This window comes from Thunnus maccoyii, chromosome 24 (genome assembly GCF_910596095.1).
Source record: "Thunnus maccoyii chromosome 24, fThuMac1.1, whole genome shotgun sequence".
NCBI lineage: Eukaryota > Metazoa > Chordata > Actinopteri > Scombriformes > Scombridae > Thunnus > Thunnus maccoyii.
In genome coordinates, this window is record NC_056556.1 from 8,726,887 (window position 1) to 8,741,265 (window position 14,379).

Sequence of the window (14,379 nt, forward strand, 5' to 3'; positions counted from 1 at the left end):
CTGCTGGTACGCCCTAAACACCTTCATATCCGACTGGACATGATTCCAGGCAAAGCCATAGATAGAACAAAACACTTGCCCCGTGTGAGGCTCGAACTCACGACCTTCAGATTATGAGACTGACGCGCTGCCTACTGCGCCAACGAGGCCCACAGGACACACCACTCCAAATGGGTGGTTACTCGTGCACAAATGCTTCGGCTGCTGGGTTGTTTCACCACTTCCCTTTGTTTGCTTTACAATTGCTTATTCGACATCGTGCCCTTAGCTTCAAACCCAAGCATCTTCTGTCAGCTCTCTCATGGTAGTAACGGCTGGTCGACCTTGCCAATATTGGACTAACCAACGCCAGCAGCAAACCAAAATTTCTGGGCTTTCAAGGTCATGCAATTGGGATTGTCTCTTATATTCCACCGTCTTCTGAAATCTCTCCCGGAAGGTATGATACTAAGGCCCTCAATACATAAAGACCAAAACAAGGCTCCGACTTACCTCTGGCAAGCCTGAAGTTTGCAGGTGTAGTGTAAAGTATATAATTTACATACTCAGCTCTGCTTGGACATTTGGAGTACCAGTATACGTCACGAGAAGGACTTCCCCAACAGCTTTCCAACATCAGAACTGGGGACTTCTCACTCCCGCGACTTTTCTGCCACTTTTCATGTTCGCAACCGCGTGCAACATTGTGATACCTGACGGGAGACTCAACGACTCTTGTTTGACCATTTCTCCGCCGGTACCTTTCCCACTGCGCTGCCTACAGAGTGCCCCTAGCCTCTAAAACCTCGCTGCATTGGCCGGGAATCGAACCCGGGCCTCCCGCGTGGCAGGCGAGAATTCTACCACTGAACCACCAATGCTCTCGTGCTTTACTCGCTTTTTCCACTCGGACGTTGGAACACTTTTCCCTCTGTTCCTTCCCGCCACTGTTTCCTTCTAGTGCCGTATGAGTTGGAAATGTCTCAAAACTCCAGCCTACTCTGATGTTTCTCTCTGGGTACTAACTGCTAGAGTAGTTTGGTGTGTGTCTGAGGTAGAAGTTGAGTTTCATGCACTCGTTTTGGTGCTCTCTGTAAAATCTTCTATCTTCTGTCTCTTGCAAGAGAGCTTTACTGGCTGGTGGGTGTCTCGTGTATTTAAGCCTTTACGGATTGTTTTGTCTCATGACAAAAAACCAAAGAGAATTTCCTCAAAACAGAGTCAGCTCGCCTAAACTGACAAATGGATACTGTCAACTTAACAAGGACCTCCAGAGGCCTCGCAGTGAGAGTCTCTCACAAAGGTCAAACTCAGCGAGCACTTACCACAAACCATTCAACACCACAAGATCTCTGCTGGTACGCCCTAAACACCTTCATATCCGACTGGACATGATTCCAGGCAAAGCCATAGATAGAACAAAACACTTGCCCCGTGTGAGGCTCGAACTCACGACCTTCAGATTATGAGACTGACGCGCTGCCTACTGCGCCAACGAGGCCCACAGGACACACCACTCCAAATGGGTGGTTACTCGTGCACAAATGCTTCGGCTGCTGGGTTGTTTCACCACTTCCCTTTGTTTGCTTTACAATTGCTTATTCGACATCGTGCCCTTAGCTTCAAACCCAAGCATCTTCTGTCAGCTCTCTCATGGTAGTAACGGCTGGTCGACCTTGCCAATATTGGACTAACCAACGCCAGCAGCAAACCAAAATTTCTGGGCTTTCAAGGTCATGCAATTGGGATTGTCTCTTATATTCCACCGTCTTCTGAAATCTCTCCCGGAAGGTATGATACTAAGGCCCTCAATACATAAAGACCAAAACAAGGCTCCGACTTACCTCTGGCAAGCCTGAAGTTTGCAGGTGTAGTGTAAAGTATATAATTTACATACTCAGCTCTGCTTGGACATTTGGAGTACCAGTATACGTCACGAGAAGGACTTCCCCAACAGCTTTCCAACATCAGAACTGGGGACTTCTCACTCCCGCGACTTTTCTGCCACTTTTCATGTTCGCAACCGCGTGCAACATTGTGATACCTGACGGGAGACTCAACGACTCTTGTTTGACCATTTCTCCGCCGGTACCTTTCCCACTGCGCTGCCTACAGAGTGCCCCTAGCCTCTAAAACCTCGCTGCATTGGCCGGGAATCGAACCCGGGCCTCCCGCGTGGCAGGCGAGAATTCTACCACTGAACCACCAATGCTCTCGTGCTTTACTCGCTTTTTCCACTCGGACGTTGGAACACTTTTCCCTCTGTTCCTTCCCGCCACTGTTTCCTTCTAGTGCCGTATGAGTTGGAAATGTCTCAAAACTCCAGCCTACTCTGATGTTTCTCTCTGGGTACTAACTGCTAGAGTAGTTTGGTGTGTGTCTGAGGTAGAAGTTGAGTTTCATGCACTCGTTTTGGTGCTCTCTGTAAAATCTTCTATCTTCTGTCTCTTGCAAGAGAGCTTTACTGGCTGGTGGGTGTCTCATGTATTTAAGCCTTTACGGATTGTTTTGTCTCATGACAAAAAACCAAAGAGAATTTCCTCAAAACAGAGTCAGCTCGCCTAAACTGACAAATGGATACTGTCAACTTAACAAGGACCTCCAGAGGCCTCGCAGTGAGAGTCTCTCACAAAGGTCAAACTCAGCGAGCACTTACCACAAACCATTCAACACCACAAGATCTCTGCTGGTACGCCCTAAACACCTTCATATCCGACTGGACATGATTCCAGGCAAAGCCATAGATAGAACAAAACACTTGCCCCGTGTGAGGCTCGAACTCACGACCTTCAGATTATGAGACTGACGCGCTGCCTACTGCGCCAACGAGGCCCACAGGACACACCACTCCAAATGGGTGGTTACTCGTGCACAAATGCTTCGGCTGCTGGGTTGTTTCACCACTTCCCTTTGTTTGCTTTACAATTGCTTATTCGACATCGTGCCCTTAGCTTCAAACCCAAGCATCTTCTGTCAGCTCTCTCATGGTAGTAACGGCTGGTCGACCTTGCCAATATTGGACTAACCAACGCCAGCAGCAAACCAAAATTTCTGGGCTTTCAAGGTCATGCAATTGGGATTGTCTCTTATATTCCACCGTCTTCTGAAATCTCTCCCGGAAGGTATGATACTAAGGCCCTCAATACATAAAGACCAAAACAAGGCTCCGACTTACCTCTGGCAAGCCTGAAGTTTGCAGGTGTAGTGTAAAGTATATAATTTACATACTCAGCTCTGCTTGGACATTTGGAGTACCAGTATACGTCACGAGAAGGACTTCCCCAACAGCTTTCCAACATCAGAACTGGGGACTTCTCACTCCCGCGACTTTTCTGCCACTTTTCATGTTCGCAACCGCGTGCAACATTGTGATACCTGACGGGAGACTCAACGACTCTTGTTTGACCATTTCTCCGCCGGTACCTTTCCCACTGCGCTGCCTACAGAGTGCCCCTAGCCTCTAAAACCTCGCTGCATTGGCCGGGAATCGAACCCGGGCCTCCCGCGTGGCAGGCGAGAATTCTACCACTGAACCACCAATGCTCTCGTGCTTTACTCGCTTTTTCCACTCGGACGTTGGAACACTTTTCCCTCTGTTCCTTCCCGCCACTGTTTCCTTCTAGTGCCGTATGAGTTGGAAATGTCTCAAAACTCCAGCCTACTCTGATGTTTCTCTCTGGGTACTAACTGCTAGAGTAGTTTGGTGTGTGTCTGAGGTAGAAGTTGAGTTTCATGCACTCGTTTTGGTGCTCTCTGTAAAATCTTCTATCTTCTGTCTCTTGCAAGAGAGCTTTACTGGCTGGTGGGTGTCTCGTGTATTTAAGCCTTTACGGATTGTTTTGTCTCATGACAAAAAACCAAAGAGAATTTCCTCAAAACAGAGTCAGCTCGCCTAAACTGACAAATGGATACTGTCAACTTAACAAGGACCTCCAGAGGCCTCGCAGTGAGAGTCTCTCACAAAGGTCAAACTCAGCGAGCACTTACCACAAACCATTCAACACCACAAGATCTCTGCTGGTACGCCCTAAACACCTTCATATCCGACTGGACATGATTCCAGGCAAAGCCATAGATAGAACAAAACACTTGCCCCGTGTGAGGCTCGAACTCACGACCTTCAGATTATGAGACTGACGCGCTGCCTACTGCGCCAACGAGGCCCACAGGACACACCACTCCAAATGGGTGGTTACTCGTGCACAAATGCTTCGGCTGCTGGGTTGTTTCACCACTTCCCTTTGTTTGCTTTACAATTGCTTATTCGACATCGTGCCCTTAGCTTCAAACCCAAGCATCTTCTGTCAGCTCTCTCATGGTAGTAACGGCTGGTCGACCTTGCCAATATTGGACTAACCAACGCCAGCAGCAAACCAAAATTTCTGGGCTTTCAAGGTCATGCAATTGGGATTGTCTCTTATATTCCACCGTCTTCTGAAATCTCTCCCGGAAGGTATGATACTAAGGCCCTCAATACATAAAGACCAAAACAAGGCTCCGACTTACCTCTGGCAAGCCTGAAGTTTGCAGGTGTAGTGTAAAGTATATAATTTACATACTCAGCTCTGCTTGGACATTTGGAGTACCAGTATACGTCACGAGAAGGACTTCCCCAACAGCTTTCCAACATCAGAACTGGGGACTTCTCACTCCCGCGACTTTTCTGCCACTTTTCATGTTCGCAACCGCGTGCAACATTGTGATACCTGACGGGAGACTCAACGACTCTTGTTTGACCATTTCTCCGCCGGTACCTTTCCCACTGCGCTGCCTACAGAGTGCCCCTAGCCTCTAAAACCTCGCTGCATTGGCCGGGAATCGAACCCGGGCCTCCCGCGTGGCAGGCGAGAATTCTACCACTGAACCACCAATGCTCTCGTGCTTTACTCGCTTTTTCCACTCGGACGTTGGAACACTTTTCCCTCTGTTCCTTCCCGCCACTGTTTCCTTCTAGTGCCGTATGAGTTGGAAATGTCTCAAAACTCCAGCCTACTCTGATGTTTCTCTCTGGGTACTAACTGCTAGAGTAGTTTGGTGTGTGTCTGAGGTAGAAGTTGAGTTTCATGCACTCGTTTTGGTGCTCTCTGTAAAATCTTCTATCTTCTGTCTCTTGCAAGAGAGCTTTACTGGCTGGTGGGTGTCTCGTGTATTTAAGCCTTTACGGATTGTTTTGTCTCATGACAAAAAACCAAAGAGAATTTCCTCAAAACAGAGTCAGCTCGCCTAAACTGACAAATGGATACTGTCAACTTAACAAGGACCTCCAGAGGCCTCGCAGTGAGAGTCTCTCACAAAGGTCAAACTCAGCGAGCACTTACCACAAACCATTCAACACCACAAGATCTCTGCTGGTACGCCCTAAACACCTTCATATCCGACTGGACATGATTCCAGGCAAAGCCATAGATAGAACAAAACACTTGCCCCGTGTGAGGCTCGAACTCACGACCTTCAGATTATGAGACTGACGCGCTGCCTACTGCGCCAACGAGGCCCACAGGACACACCACTCCAAATGGGTGGTTACTCGTGCACAAATGCTTCGGCTGCTGGGTTGTTTCACCACTTCCCTTTGTTTGCTTTACAATTGCTTATTCGACATCGTGCCCTTAGCTTCAAACCCAAGCATCTTCTGTCAGCTCTCTCATGGTAGTAACGGCTGGTCGACCTTGCCAATATTGGACTAACCAACGCCAGCAGCAAACCAAAATTTCTGGGCTTTCAAGGTCATGCAATTGGGATTGTCTCTTATATTCCACCGTCTTCTGAAATCTCTCCCGGAAGGTATGATACTAAGGCCCTCAATACATAAAGACCAAAACAAGGCTCCGACTTACCTCTGGCAAGCCTGAAGTTTGCAGGTGTAGTGTAAAGTATATAATTTACATACTCAGCTCTGCTTGGACATTTGGAGTACCAGTATACGTCACGAGAAGGACTTCCCCAACAGCTTTCCAACATCAGAACTGGGGACTTCTCACTCCCGCGACTTTTCTGCCACTTTTCATGTTCGCAACCGCGTGCAACATTGTGATACCTGACGGGAGACTCAACGACTCTTGTTTGACCATTTCTCCGCCGGTACCTTTCCCACTGCGCTGCCTACAGAGTGCCCCTAGCCTCTAAAACCTCGCTGCATTGGCCGGGAATCGAACCCGGGCCTCCCGCGTGGCAGGCGAGAATTCTACCACTGAACCACCAATGCTCTCGTGCTTTACTCGCTTTTTCCACTCGGACGTTGGAACACTTTTCCCTCTGTTCCTTCCCGCCACTGTTTCCTTCTAGTGCCGTATGAGTTGGAAATGTCTCAAAACTCCAGCCTACTCTGATGTTTCTCTCTGGGTACTAACTGCTAGAGTAGTTTGGTGTGTGTCTGAGGTAGAAGTTGAGTTTCATGCACTCGTTTTGGTGCTCTCTGTAAAATCTTCTATCTTCTGTCTCTTGCAAGAGAGCTTTACTGGCTGGTGGGTGTCTCGTGTATTTAAGCCTTTACGGATTGTTTTGTCTCATGACAAAAAACCAAAGAGAATTTCCTCAAAACAGAGTCAGCTCGCCTAAACTGACAAATGGATACTGTCAACTTAACAAGGACCTCCAGAGGCCTCGCAGTGAGAGTCTCTCACAAAGGTCAAACTCAGCGAGCACTTACCACAAACCATTCAACACCACAAGATCTCTGCTGGTACGCCCTAAACACCTTCATATCCGACTGGACATGATTCCAGGCAAAGCCATAGATAGAACAAAACACTTGCCCCGTGTGAGGCTCGAACTCACGACCTTCAGATTATGAGACTGACGCGCTGCCTACTGCGCCAACGAGGCCCACAGGACACACCACTCCAAATGGGTGGTTACTCGTGCACAAATGCTTCGGCTGCTGGGTTGTTTCACCACTTCCCTTTGTTTGCTTTACAATTGCTTATTCGACATCGTGCCCTTAGCTTCAAACCCAAGCATCTTCTGTCAGCTCTCTCATGGTAGTAACGGCTGGTCGACCTTGCCAATATTGGACTAACCAACGCCAGCAGCAAACCAAAATTTCTGGGCTTTCAAGGTCATGCAATTGGGATTGTCTCTTATATTCCACCGTCTTCTGAAATCTCTCCCGGAAGGTATGATACTAAGGCCCTCAATACATAAAGACCAAAACAAGGCTCCGACTTACCTCTGGCAAGCCTGAAGTTTGCAGGTGTAGTGTAAAGTATATAATTTACATACTCAGCTCTGCTTGGACATTTGGAGTACCAGTATACGTCACGAGAAGGACTTCCCCAACAGCTTTCCAACATCAGAACTGGGGACTTCTCACTCCCGCGACTTTTCTGCCACTTTTCATGTTCGCAACCGCGTGCAACATTGTGATACCTGACGGGAGACTCAACGACTCTTGTTTGACCATTTCTCCGCCGGTACCTTTCCCACTGCGCTGCCTACAGAGTGCCCCTAGCCTCTAAAACCTCGCTGCATTGGCCGGGAATCGAACCCGGGCCTCCCGCGTGGCAGGCGAGAATTCTACCACTGAACCACCAATGCTCTCGTGCTTTACTCGCTTTTTCCACTCGGACGTTGGAACACTTTTCCCTCTGTTCCTTCCCGCCACTGTTTCCTTCTAGTGCCGTATGAGTTGGAAATGTCTCAAAACTCCAGCCTACTCTGATGTTTCTCTCTGGGTACTAACTGCTAGAGTAGTTTGGTGTGTGTCTGAGGTAGAAGTTGAGTTTCATGCACTCGTTTTGGTGCTCTCTGTAAAATCTTCTATCTTCTGTCTCTTGCAAGAGAGCTTTACTGGCTGGTGGGTGTCTCGTGTATTTAAGCCTTTACGGATTGTTTTGTCTCATGACAAAAAACCAAAGAGAATTTCCTCAAAACAGAGTCAGCTCGCCTAAACTGACAAATGGATACTGTCAACTTAACAAGGACCTCCAGAGGCCTCGCAGTGAGAGTCTCTCACAAAGGTCAAACTCAGCGAGCACTTACCACAAACCATTCAACACCACAAGATCTCTGCTGGTACGCCCTAAACACCTTCATATCCGACTGGACATGATTCCAGGCAAAGCCATAGATAGAACAAAACACTTGCCCCGTGTGAGGCTCGAACTCACGACCTTCAGATTATGAGACTGACGCGCTGCCTACTGCGCCAACGAGGCCCACAGGACACACCACTCCAAATGGGTGGTTACTCGTGCACAAATGCTTCGGCTGCTGGGTTGTTTCACCACTTCCCTTTGTTTGCTTTACAATTGCTTATTCGACATCGTGCCCTTAGCTTCAAACCCAAGCATCTTCTGTCAGCTCTCTCATGGTAGTAACGGCTGGTCGACCTTGCCAATATTGGACTAACCAACGCCAGCAGCAAACCAAAATTTCTGGGCTTTCAAGGTCATGCAATTGGGATTGTCTCTTATATTCCACCGTCTTCTGAAATCTCTCCCGGAAGGTATGATACTAAGGCCCTCAATACATAAAGACCAAAACAAGGCTCCGACTTACCTCTGGCAAGCCTGAAGTTTGCAGGTGTAGTGTAAAGTATATAATTTACATACTCAGCTCTGCTTGGACATTTGGAGTACCAGTATACGTCACGAGAAGGACTTCCCCAACAGCTTTCCAACATCAGAACTGGGGACTTCTCACTCCCGCGACTTTTCTGCCACTTTTCATGTTCGCAACCGCGTGCAACATTGTGATACCTGACGGGAGACTCAACGACTCTTGTTTGACCATTTCTCCGCCGGTACCTTTCCCACTGCGCTGCCTACAGAGTGCCCCTAGCCTCTAAAACCTCGCTGCATTGGCCGGGAATCGAACCCGGGCCTCCCGCGTGGCAGGCGAGAATTCTACCACTGAACCACCAATGCTCTCGTGCTTTACTCGCTTTTTCCACTCGGACGTTGGAACACTTTTCCCTCTGTTCCTTCCCGCCACTGTTTCCTTCTAGTGCCGTATGAGTTGGAAATGTCTCAAAACTCCAGCCTACTCTGATGTTTCTCTCTGGGTACTAACTGCTAGAGTAGTTTGGTGTGTGTCTGAGGTAGAAGTTGAGTTTCATGCACTCGTTTTGGTGCTCTCTGTAAAATCTTCTATCTTCTGTCTCTTGCAAGAGAGCTTTACTGGCTGGTGGGTGTCTCGTGTATTTAAGCCTTTACGGATTGTTTTGTCTCATGACAAAAAACCAAAGAGAATTTCCTCAAAACAGAGTCAGCTCGCCTAAACTGACAAATGGATACTGTCAACTTAACAAGGACCTCCAGAGGCCTCGCAGTGAGAGTCTCTCACAAAGGTCAAACTCAGCGAGCACTTACCACAAACCATTCAACACCACAAGATCTCTGCTGGTACGCCCTAAACACCTTCATATCCGACTGGACATGATTCCAGGCAAAGCCATAGATAGAACAAAACACTTGCCCCGTGTGAGGCTCGAACTCACGACCTTCAGATTATGAGACTGACGCGCTGCCTACTGCGCCAACGAGGCCCACAGGACACACCACTCCAAATGGGTGGTTACTCGTGCACAAATGCTTCGGCTGCTGGGTTGTTCCACCACTTCCCTTTGTTTGCTTTACAATTGCTTATTCGCCATCGTGCCCTTAGCTTCAAACCCAAGCATCTTCTGTCAGCTCTCTCATGGTAGTAACGGCTGGACGACCTTGCCAATATTGGACTAACCAACGCCAGCAGCAAACCAAAATTTCTGGGCTTTCAAGGTCATGCAATTGGGATTGTCTCTTATATTCCACCGTCTTCTGAAATCTCTCCCGGAAGGTATGATACTAAGGCCCTCAATACATAAAGACCAAAACAAGGCTCCGACTTACCTCTGGCAAGCCTGAAGTTTGCAGGTGTAGTGTAAAGTATATAATTTACATACTCAGCTCTGCTTGGACATTTGGAGTACCAGTATACGTCACGAGAAGGACTTCCCCAACAGCTTTCCAACATCAGAACTGGGGACTTCTCACTCCCGCGACTTTTCTGCCACTTTTCATGTTCGCAACCGCGTGCAACATTGTGATACCTGACGGGAGACTCAACGACTCTTGTTTGACCATTTCTCCGCCGGTACCTTTCCCACTGCGCTGCCTACAGAGTGCCCCTAGCCTCTAAAACCTCGCTGCATTGGCCGGGAATCGAACCCGGGCCTCCCGCGTGGCAGGCGAGAATTCTACCACTGAACCACCAATGCTCTCGTGCTTTACTCGCTTTTTCCACTCGGACGTTGGAACACTTTTCCCTCTGTTCCTTCCCGCCACGGTTTCCTTCTAGTGCCGTATGAGTTGGAAATGTCTCAAAACTCCAGCCTACTCTGATGTTTCTCTCTGGGTACTAACTGCTAGAGTAGTTTGGTGTGTGTCTGAGGTAGAAGTTGAGTTTCATGCACTCGTTTTGGTGCTCTCTGTAAAATCTTCTATCTTCTGTCTCTTGCAAGAGAGCTTTACTGGCTGCCGGGTGTCTCGTGTATTTAAGCCTTTACGGATTGTTTTGTCTCATGACAAAAAACCAAAGAGAATTTCCTCAAAACAGAGTCAGCTCGCCTAAACTGACAAATGGATACTGTCAACTTAACAAGGACCTCCAGAGGCCTCGCAGTGAGAGTCTCTCACAAAGGTCAAACTCAGCGAGCACTTACCACAAACCATTCAACACCACAAGATCTCTGCTGGTACACCCTAAACACCTTCATATCCGACTGGACATGATTCCAGGCAAAGCCATAGATAGAACAAAACACTTGCCCCGTGTGAGGCTCGAACTCACGACCTTCAGATTATGAGACTGACGCGCTGCCTACTGCGCCAACGAGGCCCACAGGACACACCACTCCAAATGGGTGGTTACTCGTGCACAAATGCTTCGGCTGCTGGGTTGTTCCACCACTTCCCTTTGTTTGCTTTACAATTGCTTATTCGACATCGTGCCCTTAGCTTCAAACCCAAGCATCTTCTGTCAGCTCTCTCATGGTAGTAACGGCTGGACGACCTTGCCAATATTGGACTAACCAACGCCAGCAGCAAACCAAAATTTCTGGGCTTTCAAGGTCATGCAATTGGGATTGTCTCTTATATTCCACCGTCTTCTGAAATCTCTCCCGGAAGGTATGATACTAAGGCCCTCAATACATAAAGACCAAAACAAGGCTCCGACTTACCTCTGGCAAGCCTGAAGTTTGCAGGTGTAGTGTAAAGTATATAATTTACATACTCAGCTCTGCTTGGACATTTGGAGTACCAGTATACGTCACGAGAAGGACTTCCCCAACAGCTTTCCAACATCAGAACTGGGGACTTCTCACTCCCGCGACTTTTCTGCCACTTTTCATGTTCGCAACCGCGTGCAACATTGTGATACCTGCCGGGAGACTCAACGACTCTTGTTTGACCATTTCTCCGCCGGTACCTTTCCCACTGCGCTGCCTACAGAGTGCCCCTAGCCTCTAAAACCTCGCTGCATTGGCCGGGAATCGAACCCGGGCCTCCCGCGTGGCAGGCGAGAATTCTACCACTGAACCACCAATGCTCTCGTGCTTTACTCGCTTTTTCCACTCGGACGTTGGAACACTTTTCCCTCTGTTCCTTCCCGCCACGGTTTCCTTCTAGTGCCGTATGAGTTGGAAATGTCTCAAAACTCCAGCCTACTCTGATGTTTCTCTCTGGGTACTAACTGCTAGAGTAGTTTGGTGTGTGTCTGAGGTAGAAGTTGAGTTTCATGCACTCGTTTTGGTGCTCTCTGTAAAATCTTCTATCTTCTGTCTCTTGCAAGAGAGCTTTACTGGCTGCCGGGTGTCTCGTGTATTTAAGCCTTTACGGATTGTTTTGTCTCATGACAAAAAACCAAAGAGAATTTCCTCAAAACAGAGTCAGCTCGCCTAAACTGACAAATGGATACTGTCAACTTAACAAGGACCTCCAGAGGCCTCGCAGTGAGAGTCTCTCACAAAGGTCAAACTCAGCGAGCACTTACCACAAACCATTCAACACCACAAGATCTCTGCTGGTACACCCTAAACACCTTCATATCCGACTGGACATGATTCCAGGCAAAGCCATAGATAGAACAAAACACTTGCCCCGTGTGAGGCTCGAACTCACGACCTTCAGATTATGAGACTGACGCGCTGCCTACTGCGCCAACGAGGCCCACAGGACACACCACTCCAAATGGGTGGTTACTCGTGCACAAATGCTTCGGCTGCTGGGTTGTTCCACCACTTCCCTTTGTTTGCTTTACAATTGCTTATTCGACATCGTGCCCTTAGCTTCAAACCCAAGCATCTTCTGTCAGCTCTCTCATGGTAGTAACGGCTGGACGACCTTGCCAATATTGGACTAACCAACGCCAGCAGCAAACCAAAATTTCTGGGCTTTCAAGGTCATGCAATTGGGATTGTCTCTTATATTCCACCGTCTTCTGAAATCTCTCCCGGAAGGTATGATACTAAGGCCCTCAATACATAAAGACCAAAACAAGGCTCCGACTTACCTCTGGCAAGCCTGAAGTTTGCAGGTGTAGTGTAAAGTATATAATTTACATACTCAGCTCTGCTTGGACATTTGGAGTACCAGTATACGTCACGAGAAGGACTTCCCCAACAGCTTTCCAACATCAGAACTGGGGACTTCTCACTCCCGCGACTTTTCTGCCACTTTTCATGTTCGCAACCGCGTGCAACATTGTGATACCTGCCGGGAGACTCAACGACTCTTGTTTGACCATTTCTCCGCCGGTACCTTTCCCACTGCGCTGCCTACAGAGTGCCCCTAGCCTCTAAAACCTCGCTGCATTGGCCGGGAATCGAACCCGGGCCTCCCGCGTGGCAGGCGAGAATTCTACCACTGAACCACCAATGCTCTCGTGCTTTACTCGCTTTTTCCACTCGGACGTTGGAACACTTTTCCCTCTGTTCCTTCCCGCCACGGTTTCCTTCTAGTGCCGTATGAGTTGGAAATGTCTCAAAACTCCAGCCTACTCTGATGTTTCTCTCTGGGTACTAACTGCTAGAGTAGTTTGGTGTGTGTCTGAGGTAGAAGTTGAGTTTCATGCACTCGTTTTGGTGCTCTCTGTAAAATCTTCTATCTTCTGTCTCTTGCAAGAGAGCTTTACTGGCTGCCGGGTGTCTCGTGTATTTAAGCCTTTACGGATTGTTTTGTCTCATGACAAAAAACCAAAGAGAATTTCCTCAAAACAGAGTCAGCTCGCCTAAACTGACAAATGGATACTGTCAACTTAACAAGGACCTCCAGAGGCCTCGCAGTGAGAGTCTCTCACAAAGGTCAAACTCAGCGAGCACTTACCACAAACCATTCAACACCACAAGATCTCTGCTGGTACACCCTAAACACCTTCATATCCGACTGGACATGATTCCAGGCAAAGCCATAGATAGAACAAAACACTTGCCCCGTGTGAGGCTCGAACTCACGACCTTCAGATTATGAGACTGACGCGCTGCCTACTGCGCCAACGAGGCCCACAGGACACACCACTCCAAATGGGTGGTTACTCGTGCACAAATGCTTCGGCTGCTGGGTTGTTCCACCACTTCCCTTTGTTTGCTTTACAATTGCTTATTCGACATCGTGCCCTTAGCTTCAAACCCAAGCATCTTCTGTCAGCTCTCTCATGGTAGTAACGGCTGGACGACCTTGCCAATATTGGACTAACCAACGCCAGCAGCAAACCAAAATTTCTGGGCTTTCAAGGTCATGCAATTGGGATTGTCTCTTATATTCCACCGTCTTCTGAAATCTCTCCCGGAAGGTATGATACTAAGGCCCTCAATACATAAAGACCAAAACAAGGCTCCGACTTACCTCTGGCAAGCCTGAAGTTTGCAGGTGTAGTGTAAAGTATATAATTTACATACTCAGCTCTGCTTGGACATTTGGAGTACCAGTATACGTCACGAGAAGGACTTCCCCAACAGCTTTCCAACATCAGAACTGGGGACTTCTCACTCCCGCGACTTTTCTGCCACTTTTCATGTTCGCAACCGCGTGCAACATTGTGATACCTGACGGGAGACTCAACGACTCTTGTTTGACCATTTCTCCGCCGGTACCTTTCCCACTGCGCTGCCTACAGAGTGCCCCTAGCCTCTAAAACCTCGCTGCATTGGCCGGGAATCGAACCCGGGCCTCCCGCGTGGCAGGCGAGAATTCTACCACTGAACCACCAATGCTCTCGTGCTTTACTCGCTTTTTCCACTCGGACGTTGGAACACTTTTCCCTCTGTTCCTTCCCGCCACGGTTTCCTTCTAGTGCCGTATGAGTTGGAAATGTCTCAAAACTCCAGCCTACTCTGATGTTTCTCTCTGGGTACTAACTGCTAGAGTAGTTTGGTGTGTGTCTGAGGTAGAAGTTGAGTTTCATGCACTCGTTTTGGTGCTC

At 48.4% G+C, this 14,379-nt stretch overlaps 22 non-coding genes across 22 annotated transcripts; all 22 read right to left on the minus strand.

Annotated features, from left to right (window-relative positions):
• Nucleotides 1-76: 76 nt before the first annotated feature.
• On the minus strand, nt 77-149 carry trnam-cau. Its single transcript has one exon. It is a non-coding gene; the product is annotated as a tRNA-Met (tRNA).
• Nucleotides 150-789: 640 nt separating this feature from the next.
• trnag-gcc lies at nt 790-860 on the minus strand. The gene has a single exon. It is a non-coding gene; the product is annotated as a tRNA-Gly (tRNA).
• Nucleotides 861-1,407: 547 nt separating this feature from the next.
• Nucleotides 1,408-1,480, minus strand: trnam-cau. Its single transcript has one exon. It is a non-coding gene; the product is annotated as a tRNA-Met (tRNA).
• Nucleotides 1,481-2,120: 640 nt separating this feature from the next.
• On the minus strand, nt 2,121-2,191 carry trnag-gcc. The gene has a single exon. It is a non-coding gene; the product is annotated as a tRNA-Gly (tRNA).
• Nucleotides 2,192-2,738: 547 nt separating this feature from the next.
• On the minus strand, nt 2,739-2,811 carry trnam-cau. The gene has a single exon. It is a non-coding gene; the product is annotated as a tRNA-Met (tRNA).
• Nucleotides 2,812-3,451: 640 nt separating this feature from the next.
• On the minus strand, nt 3,452-3,522 carry trnag-gcc. The gene has a single exon. It is a non-coding gene; the product is annotated as a tRNA-Gly (tRNA).
• Nucleotides 3,523-4,069: 547 nt separating this feature from the next.
• trnam-cau lies at nt 4,070-4,142 on the minus strand. The gene has a single exon. It is a non-coding gene; the product is annotated as a tRNA-Met (tRNA).
• A 640-nt stretch (nt 4,143-4,782) lies between these two features.
• On the minus strand, nt 4,783-4,853 carry trnag-gcc. Its single transcript has one exon. It is a non-coding gene; the product is annotated as a tRNA-Gly (tRNA).
• A 547-nt stretch (nt 4,854-5,400) lies between these two features.
• trnam-cau lies at nt 5,401-5,473 on the minus strand. Its single transcript has one exon. It is a non-coding gene; the product is annotated as a tRNA-Met (tRNA).
• A 640-nt stretch (nt 5,474-6,113) lies between these two features.
• Nucleotides 6,114-6,184, minus strand: trnag-gcc. The gene has a single exon. It is a non-coding gene; the product is annotated as a tRNA-Gly (tRNA).
• Nucleotides 6,185-6,731: 547 nt separating this feature from the next.
• trnam-cau lies at nt 6,732-6,804 on the minus strand. The gene has a single exon. It is a non-coding gene; the product is annotated as a tRNA-Met (tRNA).
• A 640-nt stretch (nt 6,805-7,444) lies between these two features.
• On the minus strand, nt 7,445-7,515 carry trnag-gcc. The gene has a single exon. It is a non-coding gene; the product is annotated as a tRNA-Gly (tRNA).
• Nucleotides 7,516-8,062: 547 nt separating this feature from the next.
• On the minus strand, nt 8,063-8,135 carry trnam-cau. The gene has a single exon. It is a non-coding gene; the product is annotated as a tRNA-Met (tRNA).
• Nucleotides 8,136-8,775: 640 nt separating this feature from the next.
• Nucleotides 8,776-8,846, minus strand: trnag-gcc. The gene has a single exon. It is a non-coding gene; the product is annotated as a tRNA-Gly (tRNA).
• A 547-nt stretch (nt 8,847-9,393) lies between these two features.
• trnam-cau lies at nt 9,394-9,466 on the minus strand. The gene has a single exon. It is a non-coding gene; the product is annotated as a tRNA-Met (tRNA).
• Nucleotides 9,467-10,106: 640 nt separating this feature from the next.
• trnag-gcc lies at nt 10,107-10,177 on the minus strand. Its single transcript has one exon. It is a non-coding gene; the product is annotated as a tRNA-Gly (tRNA).
• A 547-nt stretch (nt 10,178-10,724) lies between these two features.
• On the minus strand, nt 10,725-10,797 carry trnam-cau. Its single transcript has one exon. It is a non-coding gene; the product is annotated as a tRNA-Met (tRNA).
• A 640-nt stretch (nt 10,798-11,437) lies between these two features.
• On the minus strand, nt 11,438-11,508 carry trnag-gcc. Its single transcript has one exon. It is a non-coding gene; the product is annotated as a tRNA-Gly (tRNA).
• Nucleotides 11,509-12,055: 547 nt separating this feature from the next.
• trnam-cau lies at nt 12,056-12,128 on the minus strand. The gene has a single exon. It is a non-coding gene; the product is annotated as a tRNA-Met (tRNA).
• Nucleotides 12,129-12,768: 640 nt separating this feature from the next.
• trnag-gcc lies at nt 12,769-12,839 on the minus strand. Its single transcript has one exon. It is a non-coding gene; the product is annotated as a tRNA-Gly (tRNA).
• Nucleotides 12,840-13,386: 547 nt separating this feature from the next.
• On the minus strand, nt 13,387-13,459 carry trnam-cau. Its single transcript has one exon. It is a non-coding gene; the product is annotated as a tRNA-Met (tRNA).
• A 640-nt stretch (nt 13,460-14,099) lies between these two features.
• trnag-gcc lies at nt 14,100-14,170 on the minus strand. Its single transcript has one exon. It is a non-coding gene; the product is annotated as a tRNA-Gly (tRNA).
• Between the last annotated feature and the right edge of the window lie 209 nt (nt 14,171-14,379).